We start from the raw sequence: 7,699 nt of genomic DNA on the forward strand, positions 1-7,699 counted from the left end.
TTGCGGGTGGGTTATTAGCAATTGCGGGTGGGTTATTAGGAATTGCCGGCGGGTGCAGGTGAAAAAAAGCTAATCCGCGCACCACATCAGTTAAGGTATTGGAAGAGGACGGATGGCACGAGCCTGGAAAAGAGGTTTGTCCGAGCAGCGGGAGTCAGGATCGGTGTAAGCGCGTGGTATATTCTGTTTATTTTCGAGAGCAATTAAATCATTTGTTTTTATGGAATTGCATCCGAGTTTCATTCGAGGCCAGCTCCCTCCTAATTTGCGCCTTACAACCACCCACCTATATGGATGTGTGCGCTGTCATTAGGAAGCCTAACTGCCCGTGCAATAATTTGATCTAACTATGGCTAGGCTACAGCCGAATTTATGCCACTACACCTGTCAATACAGTGTGTAACCCAACCATTTTTGTAGGAGTTGGTAGTCTTTTCGAAAACAGCCTGTGTGATTGATGCCACCGAAGAGAAGAGGACAGGGGAGGATGTTGCCGTGGAGACGTAGGTGTTGCTAGGGGCGATATCGTCATTCCCTTGTTCATCATTTTTCCCAAGTCAATTTCTCATTTGACCAGGGCAACACCACCTGTACTCTTGACCAAATAAATAATAGGATTCAATTTACTTAAATGATGACAGATTAGACCTATAATTAGCCTACAAATTGGTCTGACAGTTTAATATGAATATGTACCATTGATGTCACTTGTCACAATGTGTCATAAGCAAATGAATGTATATTTATTGTAAAACTAAACTGAAGCAATATGGTGCATGACATTTACTGTTTTAATGAAAAATAGTCATAATCTCAAAACATACAATTTGGTACAATTTCAACAACATTTTGCTTGATAATACATGCTCTTAATTTTCCTCTTATAGTCTTCTTCTATTTGCCCCAGAACATTTGTACTCTATTTGGAATCCAATTTTAACAAGGCACCTATCACAAGTTCTAATATAGGGCATGCAATCCCTCTCCCTGTCTCCGTCTCTCTTGCTTGAAGTTTGACCAGCTGCACTCTATGACAAACAGCTATACAGCATGGCTCTGATGTCAATAAGCTATACATTTAATTCAGCACTGTAGCTAACCGACAGGATTCGACGTCAGACACGTTCTCCATTTCTTCTACACCTAACTCTATTAGTAGGATTACCACAACAGAGCAGAGTGTCTTGTCTCTGGAGACAGAAGGGGCAATTTCATGCTTTGGCAGCTAGAAATGCATACAGTGAGCCATCTCATCTCTTGCACCTTTGACCTCCAACTATCCGGACTGTCCACCTGGAGAAGTCCCAGACTTCAGGACCCAGTCAGTCGAATCTGCAGCTGCTCCATTGATTGCAATGGTACATGGATGAGTGTGAGTATATGTGTGTGTGGGGTTTGTGAACGTGTTCAGTGGACGCTATAGACACTTCACTCACAGTTAGCAAGTTACTGCTATCCTGATATCCAAGTGTGTGTGCAAGACAACACAAGCAGTTCTTCTGCTGTAATATCGCCTTAATTTCACAAAGCCACCACTAGGCTGCAGACTCTCCCCTTCAACACCATCTCCTCCCTCACTAATTCTGTGGAGTCCTGCAGACACACAAAGGCAGATATTCATAGGTTATTCACAGAGCAGCATAGCTTAGAATAAATAAGTGAATAGAAGTTAATTAATTCAGAATGTACTTACAGGGACGGAGTCTTCGTTAGTGAAAACCTACGCTATTGGTTGTACCGGGACTGGAAGCACGGTCACTCTGCCCTGCTGAAAATGGACAAAAGGAGAATGATAAGAAAACTACAAATATTAGAAACACCTTCCTGAACTGTTTCTTGAACTGTTCTTGAAACCGGTGAAAACCCCCAGAAACAACCAAGAAATAGTGGAACCATAATACTCACTGTGAGGCATAGGTCATATGTGTCGTTACCAAAACCTCCATGAGCTGAAGGAGCAGCTGATCGGTCCACAGCCCTGCCAGTCATTGCCTTTGTTTTGTCCTGGATGTGCAGGTAGTAGTACAGCAAGTCTCCCAGAGAGGCCAGCAGCAGCACTAACATGATGATGGAAGCTGCAATACCCCCTGTGTTGTCTCACAGTACTGACATTGCAATTTATAACCCTGGCCACATCTGCAGTCCTCATGTCTCCTTGCAGCATGCCTAAGGCACGTTCACGCAGATGAGCAGGGACCCTTGGCATCTTTCTTTTGGTGTTATTCAGAGTCCGTAGAAAGGCCTCTTTAGTGTCCTAAGTTTTCATAACTGTGAACTTAATTACCTACCGTCAGTAAGCTGTTAGTGTCTTAATGACCGTTCCGCAGGTGCATGTTCATTAATTGTTTATGGTTCATTGAGCAAGCATGGGAAACTGTGTTTAAACCCTTTACAATAAAGATCTGTGAAGTTATTTGGATTTTTACTAATTATATTTGAAAGACAGGGTCCTGAAAAAGGGGTGTTTCTTTTTTTGCTGAGTTTAGTAGATATATCTAGGAAAACCAATGTTCCAAAGGCTGGGCCTAATATAGTGTATAAGATGTCATACAATAAGTTTTGTAGTGATTCCTATGTTGATGATGTAAAAAATATTTGTTGGTCTGTGTTGTGTAATGAGGAGCAACAAGACGCTGCGCTTGACACATTTATGAAATTCCAGTTACTAGTAAGCATTCACCCATTAACAAAATTACAGTAAAAACTGTTAAATCCCCATAGATTGATGAGCAATTGAAAAATTACATGGTGGAGATGGATGAGGCAAAATGAATGGCAAATAAGTCTGGCTGCACAACCGAATGACAAACGTACTGCAAATTGAGAAATCATGTGACTATACTGAATAAAAAGAAGAAACTCTACTATGAAACAAATATACATTATATAAAGAATGATAGTAAAAAGCTTTGGAGCACCAAAAAGGCAAACTCAGCTCCATTCATTGAATTAGATGGTTCATTCAATCACAGAACTGACTGATATTGGCAATAACTTTAAGGATTTTTTCATTGGCAAGATTAGCAAACGTAGGCATGACTTGACAGCAACAGACGCCGATACTACACATCCACGTATAACTGATCAAATTATGAAAGACAAGCAATGTAATTTTGAATCCCGTAAAGTGAGTGTGGAAGAGGTGAAAAAATTATTGTTGTCTATCAACAATGACAAGACACCGGTGTCTGACAACTTGGATGTAAAATTACTGAGAATAATAGCAGACGATATTGCCACTCCTATTTGCCATATCATGAATATAAGCCTACTAGAAAGTGTGTGCCCTGAGGCATGGAGGGAAGCAAAAGTAATTCCGCTAGCAAAGAATAGTAAAGCCCCTATTACTGGCTCAAACAGCCAACAAATCAGCCTGTTAACAAACTTTTGGGATTTTTTTACTTTGACCAGATACAATGCTATTTTACAGTACACAAATTTACAACAGACTTTCAGCACACTTATAGGGAAGGACATTCAACAAGCATGGCCCTTACACAAATGACTGATGATTGGCTGAGAGAAATTGTTGATAAAAAGATTGTGGGAGCTGTTTGTTAGACTTCAGTGTGGCTTTTCACATCGATTATAGTCTACTGCTGGAAAAACGTATATGTTGTGGCTTTACACCGCTTGCTATATTGTGGATAAAGAGTTACCTGTCTAACAGAACACCGAGGGTGTTCTTTAATGGAAGCCTCTCCAACATAATCCAGGTAGAATCAGGAATTCCCCAAGGCAGCTGTCTAGGCCCCTTACTTTTCTCAATTTTTACTAATGACATGCCATTGGCTTTGAGTAAAGCCAGTGCGTCTATGTATGCGGATGACTCAAAACTATACACGTCAGCTACTGTACTACAGCGAGTGAAATCACTGCAACACTTAACAAAGAGCTGCAGTTAGTTTCAGAATGGGTGGCAAGAAATACGTTAGTCCTAAATATTACAAAAACGAAAAGCATTGTATTTGGGACAAATCATTGAATAAACCCTAAATCTCAACTAAATCTTGTAATGAATATTGTGGAAATTTAGCAAGTTGAGGTGACAACTGCTTGGAGTAACCCTGGATTGTAAACTGTCATGGTCAAAACATGTAGCTAAGACGGCAAGAAGTCTGTCAATAATAAAGCGTTGCACTGCCTTCTTAACAACAAGGCAGGTCCTACAGGCCCTGGTTTTGTTGCACCTGGACTAGTGTTCAGTCGTGTGGTCAGGTGCCACAAAGAGGGACCTTGGAAAATTACAATTGTCTCAGAATAGTGCAGCACTCTGGTCCTTAAATGTACATGTAGAGCTAACATAGTGGAGGAGAGATTGACTTAATCACTACTTGTTTTTGTAAGAAGTGTTGACATGCTGAATGCACGAGGTGTCTGTTTAAACTACTAGCCCACAGTTCGGTCACTCATGCATACCCCACAAGACATGCCACCCGAGGTCTCTTCACAATCCACAAGTCAAGAACAAACTATGTGAGGCGCACAGTAATACATAGAGCCATGACTACATGAAACTCCTGTCTGCATCAGGCAACTGATGCAAGCAGAAGAGTCAGATGAATAAAACAGATAAAAATACACCTTATGGAACATTGGGGACTGTGAAGAAATACACAGGTACAGACACACGCACTCTACACACACGCACATTGTAATATTGTTGTATGGTGGTATTATACGTATTGTAGATATATTGTAGTGGTGTAATAATGTTATATGATGTACTGTTTTATATTTTGTTTTATGTGTGATGTTACTGCCTTAATGTGTTTAGACCCCAGTAAGAGTAGCTGCCTTGGCAGCAGCTAATGGGGATCCCTAATAAATAAAAATAGAAATATACTAAGAACATGCAGATTCACACTCAAAATCATGAAATAAATAATACAAACATGCTACAGATTAAATAATAAATACACTGAGTGTACAAAACCTTAGGAACACCTTCTCTTTCCATGACTTAGACCGACCATGTGAATCTAGGGGAAAACAATGATCCCTTATTGATGTCACTTGTTAAATCCACTTTAATCAGTGTAGATCAGGGGTGTCAAATCAGTGTCTGCTGATTCTTGTTATTTCCTTTCAATAAGACCTATACAACCAGGCAGGGGTGCCAACTTGGTTTTAGAAGTGGTGGGGACATACTTTCTTATTTTTTCCCCCAGTCGGATAAACACTCCAAACAGCCTACCCGACCACTCAGAGGCGTACGCATGGTCCTAAAGCAGACTGTTGCCTCGTTTTATATCACATTCCAATGATAAAACTGGGGGGGAGACAAAAATGCAATTTCAGAAAGTGAAAGTTGCACCACAACCAGGTGATGGGAGTTCCTTACTAATCAGTAACCTTAATATATCAATTAAGTACAAGTGAGGAGCAAAAACCCGCAGACACTCAGCCCTCTGAGAAATGAGTTTGACATGTGGTGTAGATGAAGGGGAGGAGACTGTATTTTTAAGCCTTGAGACAATTGAGACATGGATTGTGCATTTGTGCCATTCAGAGGGACTTGGAGCAAACTTGACAACTTCGGGAAGAAGCATTGGAGTCAACATGGGCCAGCATCCCTGTGGAACGCTTTTGACACCTTGTAAAGTCCATGCCTCAACGAATTGAGGTTGTTCTGAGGGCAAAAGATGGAGGTGCAACTCAATATTAGGAAGGTGTTCCTAATGCTTTGTACACTCAGTGTATGTCATAAACCCAGAGTACTCACCACACTTGGCCTCGTCATCTTTATCTGCACAGTCTTCATGAAAGTCACAGATATTACTGGTATCGTTAGTGCAATGATGCCCAGGAGGTTAGGGGAAATTTGGATGAAAGATGGGAAGGGGAGAGAGTAAATAGATACAGTACAAATGTTACGGTACCCCCTGTATATAACCTCCTTATTGTTATGTAAATGTATTGTGTTACTTATATATATATATTTTTTTAAACTTTAGTTTATTTAGTAAATGTTTTCTTGACTATTTCTTGAACTGAATTGTTGGTTAAGGGCTTGTACAGTAAGTAAGCATTTCTCTGTAAGGTCTACACCTGTTGTATTCAGTGCATGTGACAAATACAATTTGATTTGATGCTTTGATTCCTCGCCCGTGTAGGTAGCCTACTCTATTTCAATGAGACCACACATACTAGGAGCACTTGAACTCTCACGCCCAACTAGGAGAGGTAGTCTACAGAAGTTGAAACAGCGAATTCTGTGTGTGAAGAATGCAAAAAAATATACATTTGAATACAATAGGTAGGCTTACGCATCTAAAGCAGAAAGAGAACTGTATCTGAATCATCTGTGGGACAACAAAAATAAGTCCTCTGTCTGACCGCCCGCAGAATCGCAGAATGAAAAATGCCAACCCTGCTGCAATGATCTGTGTCGGCACCTGCAGGTTCTGCACTCTTGTGCACAGTCAGTACACAACACTATGCTCATCATGTCTTAGCAGGATCATATGGTGACAGGGGTCCCAGCAGGGTCAGACAGCCAGGGAAGACCAGCTCAGGTGAATTTTGCTGTATATTAACAATATCAGTTAATGATATAAAGTTCAGAATCTTAAGTATAAAGCTACAGTCTGGGATCTGGGAATAATGGTCATTTCAATTATTGAACCATTGATTCTATTCTTGGATAATATCATGTATAAATGTACAACAAGGTCATTCTTAGTCATGCATCATCTTAGGAGGATCAGATTGTGACAGGAGTCGAGGCAAGATCAGGCTGGCAGGGGATTTCTGCAGGTACAACACTTTATTCACCTTTCTGTGCAGCACTGGACAAGCCAGATGCTATTTTAGGGCAGTCTGACAAACCTCCAAAGTTGATTTCCAAACTGTATCAATGGTTGATAGAGGCTTTTCCCAAAGAAACAAAACATGTAAAACAACAAATGTGAGGAAGACCTGGTAGAAGCTATTGATAATGATGAATGTATACAGATATGTTTGAATGCCCAGTCATGTTCATATAATCTCAGACATACGGTGCATTCGGAAAGTATTCAGACCCCTTGACTTTTCCACATTTTGTTACATTACAGCCTTATTCTAAAATGGATTCAATCAATCAATCAACTTATAAACAATACCCAATAATAGCAATTTATTAAAAAAAAAACAGAAATACCTTATTTACATACAGTAAGTATTCAGACCCTTTGCTATGAGACTCGAAAATGAGCTCAGGTGGATCCTGTTTCCATTGATCATACTTGAGATGTTTCTACAACTTGATTGGAGTCCACCTGTGGTAAATTCTATTGTTTGGACATGATTTGGGAAGGTACATCCATGATTTGGGAAGGTACATCCATATCGATGTAAGATCCCATAGTAGACAGTGCATGTCAGAGTAAATACCAAGCCATGAGGTTGAAGGAATTGTCCGTAGAGCTCTGAGACAGGATTATCTCAAGGAACAGATCTGGGGAAGGGTACCAAACAATTTCTGCAGCATTGAAGGTCCCCAAGAACACAGTGGCCTCCATCATTCTTAAATGGAAGAAGTTTAGAACCACCAAGACTCTTCCTAGAGCTGGTCGCCCGGCCAAACTGAGCAATCGGGGGAGAATGGCCTTGGTCAGGGAGGTGACCAAGAACCCGATGGTCACTCTGAAAGAGCTCTAGGGTTCCTCTGTGGAGATGGGAGAACCTTCTAGAAGGACAACCATCTCTGCAGCAC

At 40.7% G+C, this 7,699-nt stretch overlaps 1 long non-coding RNA gene across 1 annotated transcript; it reads left to right on the forward strand.

Annotated features, from left to right (window-relative positions):
* The first annotated feature begins 23 nt into the window (after window positions 1–23).
* LOC129818500 (uncharacterized) lies at window positions 24–2,413 on the forward strand. Its single transcript, XR_008753951.1, has 2 exons — window positions 24–1,372; window positions 1,696–2,413. It is a non-coding gene; the product is annotated as an uncharacterized LOC129818500 (long non-coding RNA).
* Window positions 2,414–7,699: the final 5,286 nt, after the last annotated feature.

The sequence above is a fragment of the Salvelinus fontinalis genome, chromosome 21 (assembly GCF_029448725.1).
Source record: "Salvelinus fontinalis isolate EN_2023a chromosome 21, ASM2944872v1, whole genome shotgun sequence".
NCBI classification, from domain to species: Eukaryota; Metazoa; Chordata; class Actinopteri; order Salmoniformes; family Salmonidae; genus Salvelinus; species Salvelinus fontinalis.